General features: G+C 34.5%; 1 long non-coding RNA gene across 1 annotated transcript; it reads right to left on the reverse strand.

Annotated features, from left to right (window-relative positions):
• Positions 1–4,398: 4,398 nt before the first annotated feature.
• LOC136834742 (uncharacterized) lies at positions 4,399–13,231 on the reverse strand. Its single transcript, XR_010851861.1, has 2 exons — positions 13,094–13,231; positions 4,399–7,049 (listed from the first exon to the last, which is right to left on the reverse strand). It is a non-coding gene; the product is annotated as an uncharacterized lncRNA (long non-coding RNA).
• Between the last annotated feature and the right edge of the window lie 482 nt (positions 13,232–13,713).

Below are 13,713 nucleotides of genomic sequence, written 5' to 3' on the forward strand. Positions count from 1 at the left end.
GTCCTTAAAAAGGTCATCAAGATTAGGACAAATGACCAGCCAAGGTTTGCTGATATATGTAGACAAGCTTCCATGACAAACAGATCAAATTCAACACAAGGAGACGAAGTTGTTCACTTGAAAATTTTACCATTTTTGTTGACTCTCACCGTGCTTTGAATAGAATTTACTACATATATAGCTGAAAGAAATTACAATATGTCCTTGAAGAAGACACTTGCAGGAATTACTTAGCCTCATCTGTGGTGGACAAAATTGGCATCATCTATCTTTGGGTTAGGTTCTTCTTCCATCTTGCCACGACTTATAGATGATAATAGATTGGTTACTAGTGCTAAGGAAAAGGCTGAACTGCTTCATCAAGCTTTTGAAGTTACGCAGTCAGCTGAGAATGTTCCTCTCCCTGTTATTTGTCATCCTGAACCAGTTCTTATAAGTTTACATTTCGCTCCAGGGATGATAAGAAAGTTCTTAATAATCTTGATAGCTGGGGTTAGAGAATATCCTGATGGTTTCTTCCCATTATTTTAAACAAAGTTTTCTAGTGTGTTGTCTCCCAAGATTAAAAGATTCTGTAGATTTTTATGTCAATGTATTGTAGATGAGCAAAAGCTTAGTAATACAGTGCTTGTTCCAAAGAGTGGCATATCTGCAGACTGGAGTAACTACAGGCCAGTTTCTGTTCTCCCTGTGTTCTCCAAATTTGCAGAAAAACTTATTTTTAAGCCACTATACAAGTCTGTGGAATCTAAAGAATGGTTAGCTGATAGTCAATATGCCTACAGAAGACAGGTACTGCTCTTTTAGATTTGACATACCATTTGTAAAAGAACCTTGAAAAGGGTTTTGAGTGCCGAGTAATTCAAATAGATTTTAATGCTGTTTTCGATTTAGTAAATCACAAGGCACCTATTTATGAACTTCGGAATCTTGTAGTGTGTGGATATGCTTTAGTATTGCTTCAAGATTTCCTTACAGATCGGCAACAGCGGGTTGCTGTTTATGAGATCTTTAGCGAACTAAGACTTACTGTGTATGGAGTTCCACAGTGTAGTGTTCTTGGTTATTTTTAGTGCATACAAGTGAAATGGTTGTTGGCCTGGAAAACAAGATTGTTCACTATGTTGATGATGCAACACTTGTGGATGTAGTAAAATCTCTCTTATAAGAAATGAAGCTGCCGTCAGTCTCAATCATGGCACTGAGCAGATTAGTGAATGGTGTATTTGGTGGGTTATGAGGCTGAACTCCACTATTGATTAGTAGATCTTGTATATCCACCCCATCCTCCCATTCAAATTGATGGGACTGTGCTTAATGACTGAAACTTTAACTATACTTTTGACTCACACCTTACTTTTGAGAAACATCTAATGAAAGTGTCAGCAAATGCCACACGGAAATCCTCATGTATTAATAACAGTGAAAAAATCAGTGCAACTTGTTTTGGGTCATTTGTGCTTCCTTTACAAGAATTCTGTTTTCCGGTGTGCATGTCTGCTTCTGCCAGAGATTTATCTCTTTTAGATAGAGTTGTTCATGGTGGTAGGTTTCTGTTTCCTGACATTAGCAGTTATGACTTGGACCATCGACAGATGGTCTCTTGTTTGTCAGTTTTTCATAAGTTGCCTTTTAACAGAGATCTTTCATATTTACAATTGATCCCTGATCCTCTTTTCCTGCTGAGATCGACCAGATTTCCTGAACAGCAGCACCAATATGCAGTAAATGTGCCCTGCTGTCGGACTTTTCAATTCCAGAGGTCTTTTATTCCTCACACAATTGGACTGTGGAACAGTCTCCCTGAGGATGTTGTGCAACTGGAACCTCAAAGGTTCAAGCGAAGAAGCAATGCAATACTAACATAAAACAATCCTCATTGCATTTTTATTACTTACATTTTCATCTATTTATTTATGAACTTGTAAATTTATTTTGTCTTTTCAATAACTGATCTTTTGTAATTCCCATTACCTTCTGTTACTTCTTTGCAATGAACAGCAAATAGGGTTCATCTTCTGAATAATAATAATAATAATAATAATAATAATAATAATAATAATAATAATAATAATAATATTGGAGATGCGTCTCGGCCAGGATTTTCATGAGTGTCACTGTTGTATTCCGGTGTAAATAGCATGCAAAATCAACAATTAGAAGATAATGAAAGTTAAACCAACAAGAATAAAAACGAATTTACGGTCAAGTGTCACAAACTCAAAGAAAATTCCGCGTTCGTCGAATTTGCCTTTGAATAATTTTCAGACGGTGGGTTGCATGAAGGCCTGATAGTCACCAAGAAGCTGTAAGAGTACGAAAATCTTACTAAGCGATTGCCTCGTAGAGGCTCTCAGGTCTTAATAGCATGTACAATGATGAAGGAACTCTTGTAAGGTAAAAATACGCAGAGAAATCTTTGAGTCACCTGATTTGTTCCTGTAATCTGACCTGTATTTCTTACATCATGCAGGCGGTAATGTTGCAAGTAGGTCAGTTGGATATGCGACCAGAACCTAGCATCAGTTGATGCACGTGATTTTAAGGTTGCTCTGTGATTTGCTGCTGAACCGAGTGGCTAAACCTCTATTCAATAGCAAAGCTTGGAGTTTACAAAGTTCCCCATTAAAAAAAAAAAAAAAAAAAAAAACGATCATTTAAGGTTCTGGGTTTACATGATAATGCAGCATAGCACAATTTACATTATTAAATCGTATGAGAACATAGTAATTTACAAAGATAACATAAAAATCAGCAATTGCTACTGAGCTCACACTGTTCTAGTGCTGATACTGCAAAACACCGCAAAAATTTTTAACACATAGCATGAACAACACATAGTATAGATGGTGAACTATCAACTTCATGGAAGGTAACCATCCAGTTGCCAAGAGAGGTGTAAGTTGATAACGACTCTGCCACACGTACATCGCGTAAATGCATGTTTTTTTTATTTTTCTGTAAAAGAAAACTATTGCGACGGCTTTGTCCGTCCTCACTTTTTTCTGTCCACCATCAGATCTTAAAAACTACTGAAGCTAGAGGGCTGCAAATTGGTATGTTGAGTACCCACCCCCCAATTATCAAACATACCAAATTCCAGCCCTCTACTATTAGTAGTTTTTATTTTATTTAAGGTTAAAGTTAGCCATGTTTCGTATGTCTGGCAGTACTTTCCGGACGCGTGCAATGCACCCTCACTCCACCGCATCTGGGTAGTAATTGCGTGCTTCAAGGTCAACGCTGATAGCTTTATACAGCATTATAAGATGTACAGAAAACTTGATTACGCCAAAGAAACTTCAGCACATTTTTTACTTGTATTTGGAATTTATACCAACCCACCTCCACCATGAAAGCCAATTGGTACTTTTGAAACACGTGGATAGTTATGAATTTTCATCACACTCACCATGAATTTTTTTTATATTCTCAAACATTAAGTTACCAATGCTATTTAATATCCAGTTCGCTCTACCTCAAGGAATATCACCAGGGAGAGTTATAATTAATAGATAATTCAACGCCTAGGAGATTCAAATGCCCAAGGGTGTGAACCGACAACTTCAGGGACATTAACCAAAAGTATCCGACCTTTATTTTCCCAACAGTGCTTGGCAAAAGACCACGAAATAGACTGGGAGCATATGAATTTTTTTGTACAGGAACACTAACTAAATGGCCAGACTGATTGTAGAGAATGCTTCATAACATGCGCAAACAATGTAATGGCAGGCAATACTGGAAACAGATTTGAAGACAGCCTATCAAGAAAAATCGTACACTCTGTAATAGAAAAGAAGTGCAAAAACACAAGAGACCACATGGAAAATGAACACACCTGAAAGAAGCTGAAAGCAGAGAAAGGCCAAGGTCACGAGTGCGGGGCCACACCGGAGAAGGAGGGGTGATCAAAAGATTAAAGAAGCCAGCATACAGAATTGGACAAAGGCTTTAATCTGTTCCCCCACATACGTAAATACAGCTGGACTATGTGCCTGCGCCATTCTACGGATACATGACAGTGAGGGCTGTTCTAGAAAGTTTGTAACTTTTCTTGAATAAATATTATCTCTGCGAGGTACCATCCAGTTTTAATGAGGTCCTGTTAGTAATTGTGTTAATGCACAGAAGTGTAAGTGATATATATATATATATATATATATATATATATATATATATATATATATATATATATATATATATATATATTTGTAATGGTTTTATTATTCTTTTTTATTCTTTCGTTATATGATTGCATAGATTTTAGTCTTTCTCTTCTTACCTTGGTTTCTTTCGAGGTGTCCTTCAGATCGCTCATGGATGATGTGCTATCTTTGTATATTTATTCCTTTTAAATATTGATATCTCTCAGAAAGGCGTATAGAGACGAGATCGGTAATTTCTTCACTTTAATTAGTACTTAATATTATAAAGATCAGTACAAAATTAACAAGTTACAATGATAGAAACGAATCACTCTTGAATCAGTCTATATGGGGAACACGGAAGCGATTGGGAGAAGTACTCTCCCTTGAAGGACACAGTTCTGACTCTGGTCTCCTCGTCGGTCTCTCACTCGTTGAACCCTCAGGAAACTTGCTATCTGTAAATCTCCACCTCCTTCTAGCCTTATTGGAAGGATTAATCAGCAAGGCCTCCCCTTCAAGTAGCTGATTGGAAGGACTGTAGTGGGTGTGATTCAAATCTCTCCTTAGAGGACTTGATAGGAGGTGATCTTAGGAGGGTGTGGGAAAGACCCCTCCCACACATAATTGATTGGAGGTTGAAGAAGTATATCACTTGGGTCAACCCCCAAATTCCTGGAACTTCCACGAAAACACCTTCCGGAGAAGGCGGGACTATAGAATCAGCTGTTGTAAGCATTTAGACTGTGCTGACTCATGTTTTGCTTGGCTTCAATCGCGAGGCCATTATTTCCCATTTTTACGACTGTTTTTATGGCTTAAACACGATATACTGCAATGTAAACATCTTGCGTATTGATAACACAACACAACAGCATTTGGCCGTTATCACTGTGTTCTTTGCCTCTCTCTTTACTCTTATTTCTCTCTCCTTCTCTCTCTTAACTTTTTCTCTTTCTATCTCTCTCTCTCTCTCTCTCTTTTCTATTTAATTTCCTATCTATTCTACACCACAACATCACTCGGTCACGCTACCTCACACTGCCCTCAGTGTGACAAAAAGAATATATTTCAATGGATGATTGCTAAATCACAAACAAAATAAAGTATTTATATGATTTCCCATCAAGTCAATTCTCAAAAAAATATTTAAATTGCACAAACTGTGTCAATGCACTAATGCAAAAAAATCAATTAAGAATATATGGTAGAAAATTCACATATATTATATCATGAATCAAAAGAGATACATATACATACATATATATATATATATAATGAATTCTTATACTGTAAAATGGTTAATTGTTTTAACACACAATGCCAATAATAATACATAAAGAATTCAGCAGCAAATTATGTGTAAAAGATCATTTTACTCTTCATTGGTCCTCTTTATTTCTGTTATAATCTGCTCAATATTTGAAATTACCACACGTTTGACCAAAATTGCAAACACTATTATTACAATAATGATTATGACCAAATTGAACAGAGACAGAATTGGTGAAACATTTTCTTTGTAATAGAAAAATTCATCTACTAAAGCCAACTCATTTATTTGTTTTAACTCTAACTGAGACAGTTTAAATTCTTTAACTTCACTAGAGTAGTTCATGTAGGGCTTATTTTTATGGATTGTGATTTCTGTGAAGACATGAGGTTCATAATATAATTTATTAGGAATAACTAACTTGCAAGTCTTATCAAAAGCATGGACATTATTGAAATTAATTTCAGTACTTATATTATGGCAATTAATAGTTGCTGTTACTGAACTTAGTGAAAACACAAAAAACTGACTGTTCTACTATAATGGAAACAAAATCATGTTTGGATAATTGTGTACACAGTACTGTCTCTTGATTCTTGTTTTCAATTATTTCTTGAACACAAGGATAGGCATTAGTAGTTTCATACAGGTTGTCAAGGTTGCAAATATACTCTTTATCTTTCAAAAGTATACAATCTCTTAATTGAGCATCAGTAATAAATGACATCATTAGTCCATGTTCTTCTAATGCAAAATTGATGTGGTTGACATTTGAGATAATTACGTTTTCCTTTATCAACATGGGAAAAGGATGTATGGACATCAGTACATCTGCCTCTTTTTTGATTAAAAGGTAAAATTAGAAGGATCTTATTCTTAACTACCTTGGTGGTTATCAAATTATAATAGACCATTATATCCTTTACCATAGGGTATAATGTCCTTCTACCAAAAATCACTAATTATGCCCTCTAATTCTCTTGGGTTTATTAATGTTGGACTTAATATTCCTTTATAGGCTAACAAAATGGCATTTAATAGATCTTTATGGTCTTGCAATACAATCCTAACATTGTTCATAAATGTACTTAAATGTTGTTCATCTGTTATTATCTTAATCTCTTTGGTAATGTTTGTGTTCACTTGATTAATAAATTCCTTTATTTTTTTCAATTCCTTACTGTTTAAGTTTTGAGAGCTTATAATCTTATTTAACACAATGCCTCTTGTTGCTGCCCATTTCTCCAGTTTGTCTATACGGGCACTTTCTTTTTCTACATTAGAGTCTGTCGCGACTCAAATAATTGATTAAGTGCTGTTCCTATAAAAGGTAAGAGGATCGTTTGGATCTTGTATTTAACACACTTCCTATGTCATTATCTAGTTTTTCCAACAATGGTAAAACACTGTTATTTTCACTTTTCCTAATTAATGATTTCAATTCCTTTGGACATCTTTCAATGTCATTTCATTGATAAGCACTGATGTAATGTCAATACTCACTATGCCTAAGTCCTTTATTAATTTCACAGATCCCTTTTTCTCTAGTAGTGCACCCTTCCGGATCACCACCTCAGATGACACATAAAGCAGTGTTATGATAACCAAGAAGAACCGCATGTTTGTATCTGTAAGAATAAGCCTTATCAGATATTCTGTATACATGAGGTATTTTAATGCCTACACATTGTTTATATCTAATAGTTCAACACTTTACATAAATTTATCTTTTTCTTAAATTGTATTTGTTATTTATTGGTTCCTGTTCAACGTCTTTCAATAATTCAACTATTCTCTTATTGGACCAAGAGTCTGTTTTATTACCTTTACATGATTGGTATGAACAATTCTTTCCTTTTAGATCACTCTCACTTATGATCTTTAGCTTATTTAACTTCAACACTTCTAATACTCTATAAGGACCTTGGAACTTTGCGGATACTTTTACATTAGGACCTTCTGGAACATGATTCTGAACATATACCTGAGCACCTACTACAATTTTTGGTTTAGCTGTATTTTTGTCATAGTACTTTGCTTGGACACTCTGAGCTTCCTTAAGTCTAGTCCTCGTCTGTTTGATCGTTTCATATGTACGTCTAGTTTTCCAGGCAATATAGTCATCGTAGTTATAAGTATGTCGGGGTGGTGTTGCATCATCTAGTAACGTATTTGGTAGTCTCTTCTCGTATCCGTATAACAAGTAGTGTGGTGATTCTCCTACTGTCTCATTTACAGTATTGTTTATAGTAAACTGTACGTCTTCCAAAGCTAAATCCCAGTCTTCTGTATTAGGTTTAACTAAAGTTTTCAGGATATCCTTTATCTTACGATTCGTTCTTTCTACTGCTCCATTTGAACTTGGTTTATATGCTGTAATTTGACATTTATTTATCTCATAAAATTCATAATTTTCTTAAAAGTTCACTAGTAAATTCTGCTGCGTTATCAGAAAGAAGAACTTGGGGACATGAATGTCTCGTAATAATTCTAGATTTAAGAGCTTCTGCTACTGTAATTGCATCTCTATTTCTTACTGGTACGATCTCTACATATCTTGTTAGATAGTCTAAAAAGACTAATATTTGTTTATTCCCCTAACAGTTGTTGGAAATGGACCTAAAAGTCCATAGATACGACCTGAAATGGATTCAACTCCGATGGGTATTTTTCAAGAGGAGCTTTTGGATTTACGTTACCTTTATGTCGATTACAAACTACACAATTTTGTACAAAGTTCTTGGCATCCTCACTACAATGGGGCCAAAAATAGTTTCTGGTTAGGATTCTAGTTGTCTTTTTGATTCCTGGATGTCCTGCTAACTTGTATGAGTGTGTTAGTTCTAAAACTTCTCTGATTAGTGTTTTCGGGATGTATAGTCGAGAATAACCATTCTTCTCTGTTGGTCTTTTATACAGTAATCCATTGATTAAAACAAAATCAGGTTTTAAAGATTCATCTGTCATTAGTTGTCCTATTATATGCCTGATTTCTGTATCCATTCCTTGTTGTATTTGTACTCTTTCCAAATCTAAATCTACCACTTGACAGCTAAAACAAAAAGTATTAGTGGTAATACATTTTCTCTGTTTCTTCTTGGGCTCTGGATAATGCATCTGCTAGTGTATTAAATTTTCCTGGGATATATCTGAATTCTGGTGCAAATTCTAACACACTAATGAACCATCTATTGAACTTCATGTTATTTGTAAAAGTTCTCTTCTTAAACAAATCACAAATTGGTTTGTGATCAGTAAGTACATTGACTTTATGTCCTAAAATTATGTGTCTAAATTTCCTTAGACCCCAGTATAATGCTAAACATTCTCTTTCTATTGTGCTATAATTTTCTCTGCAGCATTCAAAACTCTACTGGCATAATATACTGCTCTCATTCTTGTTTTGTCCTTTTTGTAATAATACAGCCCCTAGCCCGGTACTTGATGCATCACAGGCTAAGTAAAAGTCCTTCGAGAAATCTGGGTAGACTAGTACGGGATTCCTGGTCATTTTACTCTTTAGTGTTTGGAAAGCTGTCTCTTGTTCTTTATTCCATTCATATTTGACATCTTTCTTTGTTAATTCTGTTAATGGTTTGGCTATTGTAGCAAAGCCTTTAATGAAAGGTCTATAGTAGCCTACCATTCCTAGGAATCTTCTCAATGCTTTCAATTTGGTAGGAGCTGGATATTCAACTATTGCTTTTATCTTGCCTGCTTGCATTCATGAGACCATCTTCACTAATTACATGTCCTAAGTATTCCAAAGATTTCATTAAGAATTGACATTTCTTTAATTTGATTTTTAATCCTGCTCTTCTTAATCTTTCCAAGACTATTTCTAATGTTTTGAGGTGACTTTCTAAATCTTTGCTAAAAATGATAACATCATCTAAGTAAACTGCAACATTTTCTATATCCCCAATATTTGAAGCATTAATCTAACAAACGTTAAAGGAGCCGAAGTGAGTCCAAATGGCATGACTTCAAATTGCAAGTGTTCCTTGTGTGTGCTGAAGGCTGTGAATGGTTTCGACTCTTCGTCTAAAGGTACTTGCCAGTATCCACTAAGTAAATCTAAAGATGAAAATATCCTTGCACCTCCTAACTGAGCTAACATATCTTGAATCACTGGCATTGGCATTCTATCGGGGATGGTGTTGGAATTTAACTTTCTATAGTCTATCACAAGTCTCCAATTTCCATCTTTCTTTGGAACAAGTAGTAATGGAGAATTATATGGAGATTTAGAAGGAATGACTACCCCATCTTTCTTCATTTCTTCTATCAAATTATCAACTATGGGTCTTTGGCTTATTGGTAATCTGTAATTAGGAATAAAGAATGGTTTTGTTCCATCATCTAATACAATTTTATGCCTTAGGACATTTGTTCTACCTAATTTATCTCCTTCTATTGCTATTACATCTCTGTATTTTTCTAATACTTGAATTAATCTATCTTTGTTTTCTGGAAAATCTGTTTTATTCACTTCTTTGCTTAATTCAGATGTTTGACCAGTTACAGAGAAAAATGCTTCTTCTTCTAATGTTAGTAATGGATTGTTAATAGGTATTCCTTTACAAAAGATAATGCCTGCATAAAGTGTTAGTTTGTTATCTGAGTAGTTCTGGACATAAACTTCACAAGTATCACCCTTCATGTGGACTAAAGAATTATCCATTCTGACAAATTCTGGTAACTCTTCATTTAGTAAAAGAACATCTTTAACTCCTATCTCTTCTTTTCCCCTAAGATGTATTTTTGTTAAACACTTTGGATGCAAAATTACCTGTCTGTTTAGTATTAACTGTACTTTATTATCATCAGCAGTGCTTACACAACATACTTCCTCATCTTTTGTTTCTGCAAAGTAACAATGTTCTGCATCTATACTAGTTTCTTCAGTTACTGCTATTATATCATTTATATCTACTTTATTTATTTTCTTTAACAACAGTACCTCATTTACTAATTTCCCTTCATTATCATAGCTGATTACTACATTGCTATAATGTTCTGTATTTATCTCTGCATAATTATCCTCATAAATGTCTTGTTCCTTGTCATATTCAGAACACTGGAGATCACCTTTATTTATTTCTGGGTCACTTCTTTTGTTGGAGGTATAATTTCTGGATGTGCACATCTTATCTTTCTAGTCTGTAATTTTGGAAATTCCTCCTTTCCGTTACCATTCAATTTAATTTGATTGTTCTCTTGATGATAAGTTATTTTCTGTATGTCTTTGTCGCTTGTTGAAGTCGTCTCAGACAAATTGATCAGATTTGGGTGAAACTTTTCTTCTTCAAGCGTAAAGCATACGCTCTTTTTATTATCTTGTGTAACGTTAATCCTTCCTTCTCGGCAATTCAGTATAATTCCACATTTCTTCATTAATTTATATGAGAACAACACCTGTGCGGGAAAGAACCTGTCTTCTAGAACTATAAAACTTTCAACAGTTTTATGTGACGAAAGGTCTATTTCTAAGTTCACATTGCCTAAACTTTTTATCTGTTTACCCGCTACTCCTTTTATTATCTTGCTTTGACCCTGAATTAGCGTTTCTTTAACGCCTAAGTAACTTGTTAATGTGTGTTTATCTATTATGCTTACAGTACTACCTGAATCCATAAGGACAGTACATAATTTATTCTGTATTGGAATTTTAATGATAGGTAAATCCTTTCTGATTATTTCTTCTTCATCCATGGAAAATACTACTTCTTTACTCTGCAATATGGATAGTGCGGATGAACCTTCACTTCTCCTATTTGCTAATTCTTCTCTTAATTTATCTTCTTGAAGGGACTTTCTTGTGGTATTCTGTGTAGGGATAAATTGTCATTGATTTGAAGACTTATTTGATGCTGAGCGGTTACTACTTAATTCAACTATTTCTTTATTTCCTTCTTGTGTTTTAAACCAGCAATTCTTTGTTAAATGTCCTATTTTCTTACAAACCGTGCAGATTCTAGGTTTTCTACACTCATTTGTAAAATGATTTGTATACCCGCAGTTTTCATGCAGGCTGTCTTGGGTCTCGCCCCTTGAGCGGAATAGTTCACTTGGGTTGAAGTGTTTGTGTTTGAGTTTTGACCATATCTATAAGGTTTGTGTGGTCCACTCTTTGTTAGATTGTTTCTTCCCCTTTGATCTGGATTCCATTTTCTTTTAGTATTTTGGGCATATTTCCCTTGGAAGGTATTTGGTCTATTTCCTGCTTGTCTGGAATTATCATAGAATTTATTATTCAGTTTAAAATTAGGATTATTATTTCTGACTTTCCTTTCATTTTGTGCTTCTGTTGTTCCCATGAATTCCTTGGATAGATTTATCTCTTTCCTTTGGATTTCTTCTCTCATTGTCTTCAATGTTTGAAGGCTTGTTTTTCTGGGATCAAGTTTTATTTTTCTGAAAGCTTTCTTTTCCTCTTCTCCAAGAATATTATATATGGTTCCAAATGACAGGTAATTTAATACATGCCGTAGCTCAACTAATTTCTGGGCACTAGCCCCAAACTGATCCTTGTCTCCTATAGTAATACCTGTCTTCTCTAAATCTTCGCTTATTTTTTCTCTATTGCATTCTCCACGCTTGCGTACAAATTAGCAATTGTTTTATATTGTGGGTTAAGAAATCTAGTTAGGTTATATAAACCGTCAGTCTGATTTACTGGTTCCCAGAGTGATAAACAAATTTCTTTAAATTCTACATAGTTATTAAGTTTGCTAAAACTTGTGGAATTCAAAGTTTTATGTGCGTCTCCATGTTCTGAGCTGACGAGCAACAAGGCTTCATTTATCTTAGCTCTTTCATCTGTTATTCCCCTGAAATTATACGACTATCTGCATCTGCTAGCCAATGATTTACAGTATAGGCTTCGAGTCTGCTTTTGTCAGGATTGGAATCATCCACCTGTCCACAGAAGCGTGTGGCGGTTGTTATGACGGCCGCCTGGTTCATATTAAAAATTGTAATGTGCGAGTATTATTAGTATTATTAGTATTGTTACTATTATTATTATTGTTAGTAGTATTAGAATGATTAACACTATTTTGGTTCTGGTTATTTGTGTTATTATTGTTAGTATTTCCTTGCACTACAGCGGAGTGGGAATTTAGTCTTGAAATTCGACTTCGTCTAATTGTCGACGGTCTTAAATCGTAATGTGAATGTCTAACAGTGTTCAGTAGTTCATCAAATACTCGTTGCATGTCCACACACAAAAAAAATTTTTCACTCAGAGTACATCAATCAAAAAAATTTTCGTTATATTGTACCAAGATTAAAAACAATTTGTCAAATTGTCACACAAAAAAAAATTAAATTCTCTATTGAGTTCAAGTGCACAATTAAAACTTTTTCAATACTCAAAATAAATTCTTATATGAAATTGGGCATCATATCATCAAAATTCATTATAATAAGTACACAAAATTACATATATAACTTCTCAAATAATCATCACCAACCGAGTAAAAATAGCTAATTCCTATCTAAATTATTTACTAAATAATTAATTTATCATAGAGAGTAATGCTGGTATTTATGCAAAAGAATTTTATTCACTAGAGAGAGTTTTCTTAATTTTCAATCTTATAGCAAGATGCTAAAAAAATTTATCTTCACTTATTTATTAAGAGAGAGTGGACAGTAAATTCCTTACTGTGTTGTGTTGTTGATATCGTGATATCGCTAAATGTTGTTCATTCGGCGGTGAATGTTTCGCTGTCGGATCACTATGTCTGCGTTGTTTTTCCGCTGTGGTTTTCCGCTTTCGGAATCTTGTTGAAAGTTTGTACGTTGTTTTTCTTCAATCACTCGATGCAATGTCGCTAACACTGGGCTTATTATCGCTGTCGGCGTCTTGCTCAATTTGTTGACGGTAACAGTTCAAAATGTTTTTGGCTTCGGGACGCAATAAACTGTTTTATTCACACTCGACGTTCTTGTTGTAAGCTGCTATTCGCTGGAGTATTTTTATTTCTTCTGATATATTTTGTTCGTCGTCGTAAAAAAATCAAAGTTCGTTTTGTAGAATTTCGTTTCACTGTAACTTAAATAATTGCACTGATAATTTCATTAATGTTCGTTTGTTTCGTCTCGCCTTCTGGATCCACTTTAGCTGCCACCAATTGTAATGTTTTTTATTTTTCTTTCTTTTTACGTTCTTTCGTTATATGATTGCATAGATTTTAGTCTTTCTCTTCTTACCTTGGTTTCTTTCGAGGTGTCCTTCAGATCGCTTCGCGGATGATGTGCTATCTTTGTATATTTATTCCTTTT

The sequence above is a fragment of the Macrobrachium rosenbergii genome, chromosome 54, assembly GCF_040412425.1.
Source record: "Macrobrachium rosenbergii isolate ZJJX-2024 chromosome 54, ASM4041242v1, whole genome shotgun sequence".
Classification (NCBI taxonomy): Eukaryota; Metazoa; Arthropoda; class Malacostraca; order Decapoda; family Palaemonidae; genus Macrobrachium; species Macrobrachium rosenbergii.